The sequence below is a fragment of the Lissotriton vulgaris genome, chromosome 10 (assembly GCF_964263255.1).
Source record: "Lissotriton vulgaris chromosome 10, aLisVul1.2, whole genome shotgun sequence".
Taxonomy (NCBI): domain Eukaryota; kingdom Metazoa; phylum Chordata; class Amphibia; order Caudata; family Salamandridae; genus Lissotriton; species Lissotriton vulgaris.
This window is the reverse complement of record NC_141698.1, coordinates 1,061,785,094-1,061,804,396: the sequence shown is the minus strand read 5'-3', so window position 1 is coordinate 1,061,804,396 and position 19,303 is coordinate 1,061,785,094.

The following is a 19,303-nucleotide window of genomic DNA, read 5'->3' as shown; positions in this document are numbered from 1 at the left end:
CTTATTAAAGCTTGTAATAGGATTACATCGGGAGAATTACGCTAAGGTTAGATGGGGCCCAAATGGGGAACTCACAGACCCGATCCCGATAAAGAGGGGAGTGCGACAGGGCTGTGTTTTGGCCCCTACTCTATTCTCCCTTTATGTAAACGACATTGCAACCTACATGGAAAATTGCGATAATGACTCTCCCCGACTGGGAGGGGAACGAGTTGCGTCCCTCCTCTTCGCGGATGATACAATCCTAATATCGCAAACGCCACGTGGACTACAGATCCTATTAGACAGGTTCCAACAGTACTGTACCAACAAAGGATTAGAAATCAATATAAAAAAAACAAAATATATGGCACTGAACCCGCATAAAACTTTTAAAAAGAACCTAATGTTAAATGGGCAAAGATTAGATTACGAGCACAGTTTTACCTACCTGGGGGTCTTGATGGACTCTGCAATGGGATGGGGCCCACAAATGGAAAAATCTAAATTGGTGTTTAAACAAAACTGCTTCCCAATAACACAGAGATATAACAAAAGTGCGAATAAAGCAGTTACTCCCGCGATAGAGCTCTATAGATACAAGGTACAATCTGCCTCCTTGTATGGGGCAGAAATTTGGGGGCCAGTATGTAAAAAATCTTTTGAAATACTGGAAAACAAATTTGTCAGGGGTTTATTAAAAGTTCCAAACAACACTCCCCTGATACCCCTATTCTTAGATCTCAATATTAAACACACAGATCAGCATGCTGCACTGAGACCATTGCTGATGTGGGTCAGATTATGGACAACCTTGGAACTATCTGACTATAGAAATGGGCTGAAGGAAGTATTAGAGCTGGATAGAGATAATAAGATCTTTTGGTTTAAGCATGTAAAAAACTGGCTTACCAAGCTCGGCTTATCACACTTCTGGAACGAGCCTGAATCCCTAAACCTAAAGTCCAAAAAAACTGTTAAACGAAGCTTCTGGTCATACGTGAATTATGAATCTGTGTACTCAAGAACCCATGGCCCCCTTACAGAAAAATTTCTTATGGCAAAAAATTAGGCTCTATTCGAACAATTTCTAAATGAAATTCAACCTCCACTGGCAAAATCTTTATATCTAAAATTTAGGTATGGAACGTTGAGGATAAAAGTAACTGAGAAAAGATGGGGGAAGACTGACAAAGAACACTGTACCCTGTGCACCAATAACCAAAGGGAGGACATTTTCCACATACTGTTTTTTTGTCCTAGTTATGATAAAGCTAGGAAAAAGTGGATAGTCCCCTTGTGCCGTAACATTGGCTCTCGATCCCACAGGGAAGCTGGCAGAATCCTAAGTGTGGACACCAGTAAAGTTATCGTGTTCGGGATTAGCAAATTTCTATTGTCCACTTATTTTGTTAGAAGGAAACAATCTCTTTCTTTTTAAATCAAGAAAGTTGTTACTTAGACTCCCCGGAACCATGAACTAAGCCAATGCATTGTATTTTAATTCTGGTTGTAAATCCAATCTAATGTTTAATGTTTTTTTAACTTTTCTACTCTTTTTAAAATATTTTTAATATTTATTTGATACTGTGTCAAACTAAAGTACAAATCATGTGCTCTATCGATGGAATACTAGCTAAATGTGTTAAAATTGAAGAAATGTAGTAGGGAGCCCTTATAATGAATGTTATAATGAATGTTATATTGTAGTATACTATATTATGAACTGTATATTTTATTGTTATCTTTTATGTTACAATGCAACGAAATAAAGATTGAATTGAATTGAATTGAATTGAATTGAGAGGTGGATAACATGGCTAAGAGTATTGTCACGGTAATGCCTGAATATCGCTGTATTGACAGCGATATTCACGCATTCCGCCCGGTTTTTTATCGCTTCTGAGATAAACCTTGATAATAGCAAGGTATCTCAGCGATAAAAACAGGTGAAAGGCGGCGATAGGAATATTCCCGCTAAGCCAACATAGCGATGATTATCGCTAGTTGTTGGTAATATGCTCCAATGTTTCTTTGTCTTTAAATATATACATTCTTTGAAATCCAAGCACATTCTACATTCTCTTATACTCTAAGAACTGATTTACAAAGGTGACTTACACTTTTGAGTAATCTACACATTTGAGTAAGTTTATTAATTATTTTTATTTAAAATATGAGTTACTACTTCAAACACATTGTAGTAAACCCAGCACCACACATTGCCAAACACTGGTACTACAACGCTCTCTCCTAAAAAAATATTGAAGATAGTGAATGAAAATAAAACCCCATAGGAAATAATGGTAAACTAAACAAAAATAAAATTAATGATATATATATATACATAAATAGTACTTATTTATTATTTAATGCTGTCTTGTAATAAAAAATGAAATAATAAAAAATAAACATACTCAAAAGTGTAAATTACCTCAAAAGAGTTAGGGCCTTACTACAAGTAGGGAGGTCCATTGGATGCCATACTTGCAAAGGCAGACGAACCGCTGCGTCTGCTGGGGATCCAGGATCCCGCAGTGGTCTCACAGCGGTCAGGAGCAGAAATATGCTGGAGGTGTCGCTGCAGCACCGCCAAGCATATTCTGAGTCACCTGTCCACATTGCATTTCATGGAGGTGAGCCCGCCATGACAAGGGAGGCAATTTAGGTGACCCTAACAAGGCCCTGTGCCGTTCCTAGTCCTCGGGCTGCAGGGGGAAACATATTGTGCCCCCTTGGAATTGCATCCCTGTTCTTGCATGGTGTGGCATGCATTTCACACCATGCAGGAATGTGCTGCAGGCACTGTCACAGCAGAGGGCTGCATGTTAGGCTCTCCTATGTGCCTAGCAGCCCACTGCCATAAATCCATTGCAGCACCGCCTGCCTGACCGAGATTAAACTCCTAATCCGGCAGGCGCGCCACAGCTTTGGCGGTCCTCCAGCAGATGGCACTGTTGCAGCACCGTTGGAGGGCCGCCAAAGTCGTAATAAGGCCATAAGTCCTTTGTGAATCAGGCCCTTACAATTTCGCACTTTGTTAAGATCTTTGTCCAGAGTAGGTGTACTTGTAAACTGGCAACAAACAAAGTAAATCTATATCTTGAATATGTTAACAGTGCAATATTTAGATGCAAAGTAAAAAGTTATTTGATAATTTTGTTGAAAGGCATTCAATTTGGTTTGATTCCATGAATACATACAGTGTGAAGTGTTCTATCCAGTGCTGTTATGATATGATCATAACATGTACTAAGTAGATAATCCATGCAGGTGTACACATTCACTGTTTTCCCTTCAACGGTTGCTGGAAACCACTATGATTTACAGATTTTATGACTTGATAAGTTATATTCGTATTGGTGCCAACCAATAACTGGATGAGAAGCAAGAGGTTCTAAGTCAAGGTGTCACATCTCTAGTTTTCTACGTATATGTCACTTCCCTTTTTGGGATGGGGTTGCGAAGAAGTTTGAAACATCCTTTCAGTGAGGTGGCTCACGGCTCGCAGTGTAGACCATCTTCACAGCAGGTGGATATGGAAGTGGGAAACTCCTCCTGAGGAAGGACAGGTTTGGCTCGCAATGCTTTGGGGTTAGTTGATGTACATATACCCTCACTCAAAGGATGTATCAAATTTCATATTGAGTAAAAGAAAGGATGTTTCATCATGGATATTGCTTAAAGAGTGTTCTTTGAGAATAGCCACGACCACCTTTAAAATAAAGGGGCAGACTGCCAAGAGGCCATTTAGCATCCATACGTCAGTGCTGTTCGAGTTCAACCTCATCCCAAAAATGGAGGTGACATTATACTTATTGATGGAATACCCAGAATCAGGGGGTATACCTCATCAACACCTGAGCATGTGATCTTTCCAAGTTAACATTGGAAAGTACTCTTAAACCTGGGTTTGCTCCAGGAAACCACAACTTCCATATCTTTAGCTTAGACAGTTTAGGTTCATCAAGGTTTGGGGTTTAGTATAGTCTGTCTCTTTCTAGTAAATTGCAGAATCCTAACTAAATGTAAGGCCAAGTAATCTTACTGCAGTAGAGCATCCAGACAAGCGGGTGGCTCTTATCTATTAAAATATCCTGGTAACTGGAAAAACAATGAAGCTGGTGACACCCCCTTCACTTCTCTCCTTCACCGGCCACTGCTGTTCTGCCTCTCCAAATCTCAACTGTCGATGTACTTCATTTATTTAAGAGTAGTCTACGGAGCAGGTGAAGGTATTAGTTCCTTTTCAGAAATTAGAGATCGATGTACAAATACCCATTCGCAAGACCAGATGTTCAAATTTCCCACAGATTGGCTTGTAAATGCCTGTGCAATTTGCAATGCAACCTATGTATTAAAAGGTCTTGTAGTAAATTGTGCATTTTCCTGCTGTCTCAAAATGATCTGGCTATTGAATTGTTATGAGGGAGGTCTCAATTTGCATCCTGCTCTCAATTGCTGCCAATGCATGGATGGTGGTTTTCAAGTGACAGCCAGTGTCTTTACTTTTGCTTTCCCAAGTGGGAAACTTTGGGGCCTAGTTGTAGTCCCTGTAAACGGCCCAGCATCGTTTGTGGCGGCTGAAGACATTTCACTCACCATACTGACAAACTATCGCCCACAACCACTAGGGTAATTAGACATAATATTGAATCCAAAATATAGAATAGCCATCTGCGAAAAGTTGGCTAATTTCTTTCAAGAAAAGATCCAACTGATTATTAATGACCTTGCGGGTGATCAGTCGGCCGACGGGAATCCCGGACTTAAGGCCAAGCACCTAGGAGCCCCTACTGGGGAGGAGTTGAAGGATATGGATAATGGCCTAGGGTGGCAAGACACTGAAATCCTATCCGAGTTTAGACCACTCTCAACTGAGGATTTTAATCGCATGGCACATGGCATTACATCTGGCTCCATCCTGGATCCAGTGCCACATAAGATCTGGAAGGAGTATGAGGAGGATCTCCTCCCTACCCTTCGGCTGATTTGCAATCAGTCGCTGGTGAGTGGAATAGTGCCCAGGCAATGGAAACAAGCACCAGTGTACCCGCTATTGAAGAAACCGTCTTTAGATCCGGAATGCTCGAAAAATTACAGGCCTATTTCCCTTCTGTCCTTTCCATCAAAAATTGTGGAACATGCTGTTGCCATTGCACTCTCCGAGCACCTTGAACAACACAACTGGCTGGAGGAGACCCAGTTCAGCTTCCGGCCGGCACATGGGACGGAGAAGGCGAACAGACAGGGGTCAGGCAACTGCACTGATTCTGCTTGACCTGCCGGCCGCCTTTGATACAGTAAATCATGGGACTCTGCTGGAGAGACTTAGCGAAGCTGGAGTGAGAGGCTGTGCTTTACGCTGGTTTCACTCCTTCTTGCATGACAGACAGCAGGCAGTATCCCTCCCTCCCTTCGAATGCGCCTTCTCTAATGTGCAGTTTGGCATGCCTCAAGGATCGGCAATTAGTCCCATCCTTTTTAACATTTACTTAAAACCTCTGTTTGTGGTCATAAAATCTTACGACATAGACACAGTGAATTACGCCGATGATACTCAGATGATCCTCTCTTTTGAGGGAGAGGATCCAACGTCTATAGAGGCCTTCCATGAATGCCTGCAGGATACGGCTCAATGGCTTCGGGCCAACTCCCTTCAATTCAACGCAGGCAAGACTGAGGTGATTGTGTGTACTGCGAATAATATCCCCCGCTCTCTTCCTGACAACTTTTGGCCTCCAGGTAATGCTTGTAACCTGGGTATTATGTTTGACTGCAAGCTTTCCCTGGAAGCCCAGGTTACAAAAACTACAGCCACTTGTTTCGCTATCATCAGGTCCCTTCGTAAACTTTTTCCTCTTTTACCTTGTCAGGCGCATGCCACAGTGGCAAGGTGCACAATTCTCAGGAGGCTTGACTACTGTAATGCTCTCTTCCTAGACTCCCCTAATTTTCCCCTGGACAGACTATAAAAGATCCAATCAACGGCTGCAAAGCTGGTGTTGGGTCTGTCTAGAAGGTCTTCTGCGTCTGCGGCCTTAGCCAAACTCCATTGGCTCCCCGTGAGACAGAGAGTGCACTTTAAATCGCTCTGTCTGGTTTTTAAAGCCATTCATGGGGGTGTACCATTGATCCTGCAAAAAAAATTTGACTTGTACACTCCATCGAGATTGCTTTGTTCGTCCTCGGCCAGACTGGTGAAGGTGCCAAGCTTTAAGAAAGTCAGGTCAGGAGGTAGATGCTTTGGAGTGGCAGCAGCCCGATTGTGGAATAAACTTCCCTGAGAAATTAGACAAATTAGAGAACTTCTCCTGTTTAGAAGACGTGTTAAAACCTGGCTGTTTCCCTAAGATCTAGACAGCACCCCGGACCCGATTCAACCCTACTCTTCAGCCGCTCAGCGCCAGGATACCTGCAAGGTGACAGTTGCGCTTAACAAGTTGAATAAATAAAATAAATAAATAAAATAAATAAGTTAGGATCCTGATGGACAAGGAAGAAACAGCCACCCTCATCCTCCTATCAGCAGCCTTTGACACAGTCTGCCACCGAACCCTATCAGCACGCCTCCATGACGCTGGAATTCAAGAGAAGGCCCTGGCCTGGACTGCATCCTTCCTCTCCGGCAGAACCCAGAGCATCCGCCTCCCACCCTTCCGCTCAAAAACCACTGAGATCATCTGCGGCGTCCCACAGGGATCCTCCCTCAGCCCGACGCTGTTCAATATCTACATGGCACCGCTCGCCCACGTTGCACGACAACATAACCTCAACATCATGTCCTACGCTGACGACACCGAGCTGATCATATCCCTCACCGAAGACCCCCACACAGCCAAAGCCAACCTCCACAGAGGAATGAAGGCCGTAGCTGACTGGATGAAGGACAGCAGACTGAATCTGAATTCAGACACAACGGAGGTCCTCATTCTCGGACCCACCCCATCAGCCTGGGACGACTCTTGGTGGCCCACATCACTAGGCTCAGCCCCGGAACCCACAGACCACGCATGCAACCTTGGGGTCATCTTCGACTCCACCCTCTCCGTGACCAGGCAAGTCAACGCCATCTCCGCGTCCTGCTTCAACACCCTCCGAATACTACACAGAATCTTCAAATGGATCCCCCCGACATGAGAAAAACCGTCCCCCAGGCCCTCGTCACCAGCAGACTCGACTATGGAAACGCCCTCTACTCAGGAACAACAACCAAGCTCCTTAAAGGATTACAACAAATCCAGAACGCCTCGGCACGACTGATCCTCGACATCCCCCGCGCAGCCACATCACACCCCACCTGAGAGGCCTGCACTGGCTCCCCGTCAACAAGAGGATCACCTTCAAACTCCTCATTCACACACACAAAGCACTACACAACACCGGCCCTACATACCTCAACAACCGACTCAGCTTCCACATCCCCACCCGAAGCCTCCGCTCAGCCAACCTCGCCTCAGTTCCTTGTATCCGTAAAGCCACCGCCGGCGAAAGATCCTTCTCCTACCTAGCCGCCAAGACCTGGATCGCCTTCCCTAACAGCCTGCGACAGACTCAGGTCCTGCTGGCCTTCAGAAGACTTCTCAAGACCTGGCTCTTCGATCAGTAGCAGCCCCCCTCCCCGAGACTTCTTCTCAAACTTCCCCCTAGAGCCCATTCCACACCGGCCCTCAAATCGCTGCACTGGCTACCGGTCCGCCAGCGAGTGGAGTTTAAGGCCTTGTGCATTACGCACAAACTCATTAATGGGGTTGGACCTGCCACCCTCAAACATATGATCACACCTTACAAAGCCCACAGAAACCTCCGCTCTGACAACGAACATCTGGCCACAGTACCTAGATTCAAGAAGTCGCGCACCGGTGGACGACGCTTCTCGGTCAAGGCCTCCTCCGCATGGAACACCCTCCCTCGTCTGCTGCGTTTGGAACCCAGCCACACGTTGTTCCGCAAAAGACTCAAAACCCTCCTCTTCCCAAAATAGTCACTGGTTCCCGTCTGTTCAGGATTTACAGAATTATAGCGCGGGGATGCCTTCGGGTCACCAGGCGCTTTACAAATCTCAAAATAAATAAATAAATAAGGGTATGTAGCACGCTTTAGAAATGCAGTGATTGATTGATTGATAATATCGAAGTCAAGATATAGAATGGACGAAATATCGAATGGGCAGAATATAGTGGTGAAAATTATCGAATTGAAGGTATGTAATATAGTATCGATTTTTAAAATATAGAAAGTCAAAATATCGAAGTTTATAATATAGGTATTACAATATATCAAATTTTTAATAATATCGAATTGTTTAAAGTGTTTTGTATGTTAGTATTTGTGTGAAAAGTGTATATTATTTTTGTAATTTATTTTAAGTAATGAATTTTATGTTATTTAATTTTTGCCTAATTTAATTGTGTAGCGGGTTGTGGGTTTATAGGGGAATAGGGTGGGAAGTAATTTAATTATATTAAATTAAATATACATTTTTAGAAATTACTAATTATTTTTAATTTAATTTTGCGTTTTAGTTCTGTAGCGGGATGTGGGTTTATAGGGGAATAGGATGGGAAGTAATTTAATTGTAATTAATTTAAAAAAAATATTTATTGGTATTCATTTTGAATTATTTGTTAATTAATTTTTAATTGGTAATTCATTTTTATTAATTGATTAATTGATAATTATGTAAATTTTATTACATTTGTTTGCGTAGCAAGTTGTGGGTTTATAGGGGAATAGGGTGGGAAGTAATTTAATTGTAATTAAGTAAATAGTTTGTATTTGTTTATTGGTATTGATTATTAATTTATTGTTAATTGTTAATTGGTAATTATTTTTTATTAATTGGTAATTAATTTGTATTAATTCATTAATTGATAATTACGATCATTGTATTAATTTATTTTCTGTAGCGGATAGTGGGTTTATAGGGGAATAGGGTGGGAAGTAATTTAATTGTAATTATTTACATATTAAAAATACTTTTTGTGTATTGATAATTAATCTACTGTTAATTAATTATTAATTGGTATTAATTTTTATTATAAAATAGTTTTGTTATTGAAAATTATTTATTTGTTAATTAGGAATAGGTAATTAATTGTATTAACTAATATTTATTTGTATTTCTAATTGATTAATTATTACATAATATTAAATTGGTAATTAATCTTTTATTGGTATTGATATTTAATTTATTTTTATTAATATATTAAATCATTACTTTCCCTACTGTTAAACTCACTAGAGTGGGAATAGTAATTTTTACCCCTAGGCTATCCAACGCTTTCCCTACTGTTGCACTCTCTGGAGTGGGAACAGTAATTTTTACCCCTACACATTCCAATGCTTTCCCTACTGTTGCACTCTCTGGAGTGGAAATAGTAATTTTTACCCTCCCGCTATCCAACTCTTTCCCTACTGTTGCACTCACTGGAGTAGGAATAGTAATTTTTACCCTCCCGCTATCCACCGCTTTCCCTACTGTTGCACCCACTGGAGTGGGAATAGTAATTTTTATCCCTACCCTTTCCAACGCTTTCCCTACTGTTGCACTCACTAGAGTGGGAAGAGTAATTTTTACCCCTACGCTATCCAACGTTTTCCCTACTGGTGCACTCACTGGAGTGGTAATAGTAAAGTTTACCCTCCCGCTATACTACTGTAAAAATATTGTATATTTTTTATTAATATTACGTTAATATATATATATATATATATATATATATATATATATATATATATATGTATATTAAAAAATGAAATTGTATGATTTGTTTATAACTTAAATTCATTATTTAATAATTTTAAGGTTATTTAAGAATATTTAAGTATGTTTTAGTTAAATATATTTATTATTTCATTAATTTTAAATTACTTTTAAGACATTTAAAAAATATATATATTTTGACTAACTATATTTATTACAACGATATTTTTTATTCAATATTTTTGCACTTACCTACTTGGAGATAGGAATTCGATATTTTTGCATTCTATATTTTGTCATTGATATTTTGGTAAGTGGATATTTTGGTATTCGATATTATGTCAGTGATCCAACAACTAGAGTTCAGCAGCCATCTCTGTGCTTTCAGAGGAACCACTGGCACGACAATTCTTCCAAAGGCAGTGAAAGTTCAGCGTACGACCACTGTCCTTCAGGTGGCTGCACACCAAACTTTTTTGCTTTAAAAAAAAGAAAAACTCCTGTAAGGTTTCTTTTTATTGAAAAATAAAAAAAACAATGATCCCTACACCATGTGAGCTTTCTGTGCAAAGGTACATAAGGCTTGAAGAGGAGCCCACCCATAGATTCAAGTCCACCTGTCTCCCCTTGTACAGAACATTGTTTTCCCGTTGTACTTGTCGTTCCATCACCCTTCAATTAAACTCTACTACACTCTTTCCATCCTTTATCAATGCTCTGACACTCCTCATCCTCCCTCCTCTTACTGCACCCCTGCCTGCACCTAACCACTTTGCTTCTCTTTCACCTCTATCTTCTTCTTTCCTCTATTTGTAACTCCTGTACCCCCCTTTTTGATCCCCTCACCTCTGCTTCTTCTTTCTCTGTCACTCTGTCCCCACTCCATTTCTTTGCTCCTATTCTCTGCTCACCATCTCTTCGCCTGTTTTTCCTCACTCCTCTACCTCCACCATTGTCACGGTGTAGAATCTCATAACACCAGGTGGAGACGGAAGTGGGAAACTTCTCCTGAGGAAGGGCCAGTTTGGTTCGCATTGCATTGGGGTTAGTTGATGTACATATCCCCTCACTGAAAGGCTGTTTCAAACTTCATATTGAGTAAAAGAAAGGATGTTTCATCATGGATATTGCTTCGATGTTCTTTGAGAATAGCCACGACCACCTTTAAGCTTGAGAGTCCCCCCTGCAAGGTAAGCCCCATTAGACTAAATCAGGAGCTCTTTGTCCAGAGTATTCTGATGAGGGGGTTCCCTGGAGCGTGGGCCCCCAACACTGCAGGGTCTGGGTGGCCTGTGTTACGCCACTGCCTTGTAGCTCAGCCTGATTGCCATTGAATCTCGGAATGAGCTGAGTGTCATCCATATGGCTAAAGAACCCGTAGCTATGTATATATGTTAAACAGCGTGTGGCTGAAGGAGGAACCTTGTAGGATCCACATTTGTTCTTCTTTAAAGTGCGTCGAACAGAAGCAAGATTGACATCTGGAGTGCAGTCTTCAGGAAACTAAGCATACCATGCATGGTCTGTGCTTGTGACCTCGATATCCCAGAGCCAATGTAGGAGATTGTCGAGGGACACCATGTCAAAGACGGTGGGCAGATCCAGAACTGTGAGCGTTAGTACCCTCACGCGCTCCCCAACTCTCTCCAGAATCCAAGATCATTCTCATAGGGTTGCATGCAGCGACCACAATGGTGGTCAGAACAGATCCCAGGCTGAATAGCGTTTATGCGATGGCACTGGTCGATATAGTTTGAAAGCTGTTGATTAACAAAATCTTCAGTTATTTTAGCGACCAGAAGCGAAAAATAACACTGTTTGTCGGTCACGAAAGATGGATTGGAGGTGGGCTTATTCAAATTAGGAACAATTTGACCTTTTTTCCATGATTTTGTCTAATGTCAGAACTGAGGGAAGAGTTAGAAAGTGCTATAAGGAAAGGGACTAAGCTACCGCGGGTGGACAGATGGTCTGAGCTATGGCAGGAGATCTTGAGGTCATGGGCGCAAGTTTGGTGGTCATCTCATCCTGGCAGATAAAGGAAAAAGTCAGCCAACTGAATGTCGAATTGTCTATGACATGAAGGAGACTGTAGCTGGCTGCTGCTGCAGATAGGATATGTGTGGTCAATAGAGAAAGACCTGAGAAGATTACTAATTTTATCTTGAATGAAGTTGAAATTGTAGCAAAGGTGGAGCTGCCGAAATAGCTGAAGCCAGGAGAGCTAATTGTTTGTATAGAGAAAAAATCTCTTTGGTGGGACTTTTGGCTGAAAAAATCCACTGATGTCATTGATTTTATACATTTTCAGTATGCTTTTTATGTATTGAATTCTGCTTTATAGTGGGCTTTGTCCTACAAATAGTAAAAGCGTCTCCACCGCCACTCGTAATACTTGCATGGCCTTTTAGATACAGCAAGGTCCTCTGTGTATCAAGGAACAGAGGGCATAGCCTAAACTTAACGACATGTCTTGGGAGTGAGAGCGACTTCTAAGAAGTTCACCGACAAAATATTGAACAAATCTGAGTTGGTGATGACGCCATAGTGTGGAGTAGGTGACGTAGGTTCAAGAGTGGAGTTGAGCTGTGAGTTATGAAGCCTGGATCACAGGTGGGAGCATTTTGCTAGGGGACGATAGGGTCATGGTTAATGTGTAGTTTAACATCTCCCTCAACAAGGCTTCTCCAACGAGTAGCTCGTGACCTACTGGTAACTCTCCAGCCACCTGTAAGTAGCTCTCCTGTGTGCAGCTCAGCCCACTAATTTCAAAACTTTGCTTGGCATAATTAATATATGTACACCAACATTTAAACGTGTGTATTTGCGACAAAAGTGGATGTATTTTCAGAACTCCTAAGCTAATGTTTGGAGAAAACTGGTTGACTTCACAAATATATTTAAAGTTGATGTTTGAGTGATAAATAATGTAGCTCTGGGATACTTATTACTAGTATTATTCCCTTGGGGTTAGGAGTATTTTGAGCTATACAGGCAATGTATTACTCATTTAAAGGCATTCAAATAGAAAAAATCCTTGTCTACATTACTGCTGTCAATCCTGCCTGGTACACAGAGGTGTTCATTGCTTGTAATTTAGTATTTAATGTCCATTTATATAATCCTGTCTGATGTATTTACTATTACAGCATTAATAATATTAGTTGCTTGGGATGATTTTCATTAAACATATGTAGCTTTCATTACAGAAGAGGTTGGAGACCCCAATGGTCAGATTGACAGTATATTAGTGAAAGGTGAGAGTTGTTTTAAGCATGGAGGGAGTGGAGTCTTTTATAGGTTCTAGTGGTCTGTAAATGACATTGGTCTTTTAAAAGAAAGAAGGGCTCATGCAGATGGCTATTGAAAGGCTGCTAATCTTCACAGAGGCAGCTGGTGAGGTTGGTAGCACTAATCTGCCATTAGGGTGCAGTGGGCAGTCTTGAAGCCTGATGAGAAGGTCCAACAGGACTGCCGTGGCAGTGTCTGGGGTAGAGACTTCTTTTAACCAAGTTTTGCTCAAGCAAGGTGGAGGTCATTATTGATTATAAAATTGTCTACCGCAGTACTGTGCTTTTCTCAGGAACATGCAATGATGAGAACGCACAAAATGGGTGCCTTAGTAATACGGGACGATTGGCAGAGACATTTTAAGGCATGGGCAAAGTGGGCAATTGCCCTGGACACCCACCTTCCAAGTGCCGACTTGAGACGGTGGACTTTCTCTCTGTTAGACATTGGTCCTTTCTGTTTCTCTATCACAACCTCTCCCCCTCTCGCTGCCTACCTTTACCACTGACTTTGTCTCTTTTTACCTAGTGTCGTCTTTTGGGGCACAGGACAAGACAGATTTTACTTGTTTTGTGTGAGCCTATTTCTGAAATTCGAACATAATATTTTCTATTGTTTGGCATCATGTGGACTTAAAGTTGTTCTGACTGGGTAACCCCAAAATACACTTTGATCAGGCCCCCAAAATCCTTATCATAACACTGTCGAGAATTATCTAAATCGGGGTCGGACTGTATACACTAAGCCATAGTTGTAACTTATTTATCTTATGCAACAGACAACCATTGACACAGCCACTAGTCCTGGCTTGTTGTAGGTGCAGTGTTACTTGTTATATTATATATCTGGATGCAATGACAGAAGCAGCAAGATAGCAGTCGAGTGGCACACAATGCTAAGCACAGATTGTTAGCTTAAGTGTTTCTAAGCCACGCCCTTAGTTACATTGAGAGACCCCCTCCAGCCCCCAGTTTTCATCCCACTTAAAGCCCTGCAGGCCACCTGAGAGAGAGGAATATATATATATATAGGGCCTCATTTATGAAAAGTGACGCATCCTTGCGGAAACGCAAGGGTGCGTCACTTTTCCGTACGACACGCTGCGCCAGAAACTTGCGGCGCGGAAGCGTCATATCTACGGAATGACGCACCGTGCCGCAAGCGGAGGCGCAAGGCGGGGAAAAGTCACGCAGACGCGGCCGTCCTGACGTAGCGAAAAGACACGCAAGTGCGGTAAAAATGCCGTAAGTCGCATTTGCGGAACGGCGCACGTGTACGCATCGCTGCGTCACTTTTACGTTGCGTCAGAATCCGGAAAACGCCAAAAACACGCGCATCTATCACCTAATTCTCCTGCAAATGGAAAAAATTGCCACCATGGAGCCTGAAGGACAGAGCAGCAGCCAAGGAAACCTGCCACATGGCAGCCAGGATGCCCAGCCTGCAACACAGGGAGAAACTCTTGGAAAGAGGAAGCGCAAAACAAATTTCAGTGCTGAGGAGAATGATACACTGATAAGTGAGGTAACAGACCACCAGCACCAGCTGTTTGCCAGTTCCAAATTGCCACTAGCCAAAAAAGAGGCCATTTGGCTGGACATATTGACCAAGGTGAACAGTGTGGGCCAATCTAGGCGGACAGTCATTGACCTAAAAAAACGGTGGAATGATATCAAGCGCCGCACTAAAGAAAAAATGGCCAAAAACCGGAAAGACTCTGGGCTTACAGGAGGAGGCAGCCCAGCACAACAAGAAGAGCTGGATGACCTTGAGGAGCGGGTTGCAGCGGTCATCCCAGAGGAGTTGGTCGTTGGAATCTCAGGGCAGGACAGTGCACTGCATGAGGAACTGGAAGAGACACAGGAAGACACACAGGGTAAGTCCCTACAAGGGGAAATGTGCAAATAAGGTAATGTTGTGCTGTGCAGAAAGTAAGGTGGGTGGTTCAATTACTGACGTGTTGTGGAAAGCAGGGTCTACAAAATGTATTGTACCACGGACATGCACATGTTACATTTGGGAAACAGCTACCCCTGTGCAAGTAAACCTATATGTCCAAAGTGAAGTCCCAGCCCACTGCTGCACCTGACAAGTGCCACACGCAGGTGCAAAGATATAACTACCCTCCTGAAAAGAAAATCACACAACATCCTGCAACAGACCGAGTGTCACACTTGTATGACTTGGACTGCTACCACTGTGCTGGCAGGATGTAATTTTGTTCATGTAGTGGTGCCACAATGTGCCACACCCACAATAATAGGCCACAGACAGCCATCTAACATAGTACAACATATCATGTCATTGCATCATTACCACATTAAAGTGTCAGAAAGCGCACTTCCAGGGCTGTTGCTAAGGGTATACCCAGAAACATCTATGTCCAATTGACAATGTACAATAGGAACATCAAAATGTAACTATCATGCTGCGCAACAAAGATATGCATACACAGAGTCTGTGTAAGGCATGCAAACCTGAATTAAAACGTAATCTCCCCTCCATGATAAAAACAACATATCTCTTTTGCATTCAAGTGGACACATAGAAAGGTTAAAAATCTGTTCATGACTGCATCATGCACAAATGTGTCCTTTCCATGCACACAAACACTGATCCCCTGCACAGCTGGACCCCCTGCAACATGGTGCAAGTCTGCCTGGGTTGGCGCATGCCAAGCATTGTGTACCTGTGTTGTTGCGAAGGACAGGTGTGCTGCTGAGTATGGCCATGGGCCTGGTCACGATAATGTAGTTGTCGTAGTACATGGTCAACCTTGGCACATTAGAGTGCCTGCTCATTCTGAGTGTACCAGTGTATGGGTTAACAATGCCTCTTTGATGATTGTCGTGCTGCCACAGTGATGGTGATGTCTGTAGCAGAGTTATGTCCTGGCAGGTGAGGTGGCATACAGGGTTGAAGGTGAGGAGGTACCTGACATTGTATACTTGCAGTGTTCAAGAGGAATAAACCTTTGTTCACAGTGTGTACCTGAGGCAGTCAAATGCAAACAGCGTACAGTATGGTAGCCGTTGTGTCATGCAATGACCATTTCAATGTATGCTGCACAATGTCAACTATGCAATGCATGTGTTCCAAATATATATATACAAATTCTACTTCTTTGTGACACAATTTTGTTGTGATTGAAGTCATACATGTGGTAATGTGTCACTATGTGAAAAAAATAAATATTTACAAATGTGAAAGAGTAATAAAAATGTTGTGCATTTATGTGTCAAACAATAACAATTGGTAGTGTCATGGGGGATAAATGTCTGAACTATTATTTGGATAGGTGTACATCATGAGAAATATGGGGTAACATCACAGATTATGAACCAATGCTGTGTACTTAATTTTTGGTTATGATAAATGGTGTGTGCAGCACTCACAAATCTGACTCCATTGTGTGTGTTGTGGTTGTTCATAAATGTATTGAATGCTTCAGGTCTGGGTGTGTGGTGACAAGGAAACTCAATCCATGTACTCACTGAACTTTGAACAGTGTATTTAAAGTCTCCGCTGTGAAACACCTACTCTACAGTTGCAACATGCCAAGTATGAACAATGAATGAAATGGAATGTCATGACACGGCATGTTTTGGTATAATGTATGTGCCTTTTTGTACAAGAGTGTCACACCTGTTGTCCATGGGGGCACAATGTCAAACATTGGCAATTGTGGAGGGAGAGCTGTGAGTTAACAAATGCAGGACAGAACAATCAATGTCTCATGGTTGCAGGGATGTGTGTGTGAGTGTGTGCAGCAAAACATATAGAGGCCCATTCACAGAATGAACTCAAGACTCAATTCTAATCTTACTACTATATAGTAATTCACAGCATGCACTTACTACTTTTTCACATTCACACAATGAACTTAATACTTTTGGCATTCACAGAAGTAACGATTTTGCCTAAAATGTCTCTGAAGACAGACTTAAGATAGAGTAAAGGCAAAATCCTAACTCCTGTGAATACCAAAAGTACTAAGTTCATTATGTGAATGCCCAAAGTACTAAGGGCCTTATTTATGAAGGCCTTGCGCCGCCGGTGCGTCACTTTTTCCCATGTAAAAAGTGACGCACCGGCGGCGCAAGGCCTTCATAAATAAGGCCCTAAGTGTATTCTATCAACACCAAAAAAGTATCAAGTTTACTATTGAGTTTCAAGTTTGTTTTGTAAATCTGGAACACATTGAGGGAAGTCACGACTCAAAGATGTGTCCCAGTTCTCTGCAGCCTATGCAACCCTGCCTTTGTGTCACGTGAAAGGAATCCGCCAGCCAGGCTCACTACTCTGAGTCAATCACAATGCTGTGAAGTGTTGGTGTCACTTGTAATAGTAAGTGGGACAATACATGCTGGAATGTTGGCCATGTTTGCCATGGATCCAGAAATCCAGCCTGCATACCTAACATGGAAGTGGGTATTACTGCTCTGGTCATCATAAGTGGTACCTGAGTCACCTTGGCAATATGCACATGAGCCACATTATGTAATATGGCCCCTACCCACCCTCCCATGCCATGATGACACATAGCATTATCACATCAGTCACTCATCCCTTCGGTCTCCATAATAAGTCATTTCAGTTCTCTCATCTGAGCCCACAATCCACATATGGTCTATGAACTACCACTAAGGCCACCACCCCTGTGTTCATGTGTTCCGTCATCACTGAATATTGTAAGTCGCAATTAGCCTACTCCATGTCAGCCGCTGTGCAAGCCCACAGCAGACGGATGTACATGGTGTGCTGAAGCCACGCCTATGGGAAGTCCAAATGTGCCCATCTGGGTCTCAAATGCAATCATTTCCAGCAGCAACTGATATACAGTCATTCACTGATGCAGCTCAGCCAGCCTCCATGCACTTATACATGGAAAACATTTGAGAATGACAACAGGCCTTTCCAAACATGACCCACAGACATTGCACATGCCTACACTGCTGACAAACCTCTAACACCTATACAGATCAACAAGAGAGAGAGGACTAGATAAGCTAGCCTGTATCCCCAGTATTATATATATCAATCAATAAAGGCTAGCTAGTTTAAGGGAAATATTTTCGGAGACTCAGGTACGTCAGCAGTAACAATATGTGGAAAAAACACTGTTTTCCTTTGAAAGCCCTCACCCACCGACCTAGTCGGTGGCATGCTTCATCATCGGGCCCACCACAGTGGCACCGAATGTGCCCCGGGTGTGCTTCAACGCCAGGTGACTGCGGAGCTGGTATTTTGCTGAGTGTGCAGTGAAGGGGTGTGAAGGTGAGAAATTAAAATGCTATCCAGGAGGTCCCAGCACCCGAGGGTTTAGCAATATTTAATAAACTGGGCCTCTGTTAGCAGGTTAAAAAGGCAATAGGACGTTTTAAGGGAGAGTTAACAGAGGCCCAGTTTATTAAATATTGCTAAACCCTCGGGTGCTGGGACCTCCTGGATAGCATTTTAATTCAGCATTGGAATTAAGTGCATTTGAAGGCGAAGGTTGTCAGTCTGATCCTTGAACCTCTTGGTGGGGTGCTGAATGCAAGAGGGACCATCTATGTGTCTGACCCCTGTCAACATCAACAGGGCTGCCTCAGCACCATATGAAACCAAACACAGCCTCAACATTGTATCCATTGCTGATGACAGACTACTCATACTCTCTCACACCTAAGACTACACCAACTAAACACATGAAAAACAGTGAGGAATGCAGTACGTCCCAGTCTGCATCAACCACAGCTGCATGTAATCAAAATCAGAGAATACCGAATTCTGTGTCCTTGGAACAACTCCTTCAGCATGTGAAAACACATGTTGCATCTACCACTCTGATGGGAAGGGGCTGCCACTAACGCTCAAAGAGATACGTCTTGATGAGTCCTCTGAATGGGAGTAGGTCCTGGGTGTGCCGTAGATGGCCTGGGAGTGCAAGGTCTTGGCGGTGAGGTAGGACAGGGAACTGCTGCTGGAGGTTGGTCATCAGATGCGGTGGACAGCGGTGAGGGGTAGGCTGGTGGAGTGGACGTGGCGTGTGGGGGTGTAGAAGGTGAGTCTGCTGCACATGTAGGGTTGCCTGGCCTAATGGAGTGCATTGTGTGTCTGGTTGTGGAGCTTCAAGCTGATCCACTTGCTGATGGGGAACCAGTGTAGGTCTCACATTTGGGGGATGATGTTGCTGCGGTGGGGGACGTTGACAATCAATGAGCCGTAAGTGCATTGGATGTGTTGCAGTAGTAGTAGGTCCATTTCAGGGAATCCTGCCTACAGTGCATTGCAGTAGTCCAGTCTGCTGGTGCTCAGGGCCTGTGTCACAGTTATTGTTGTCTG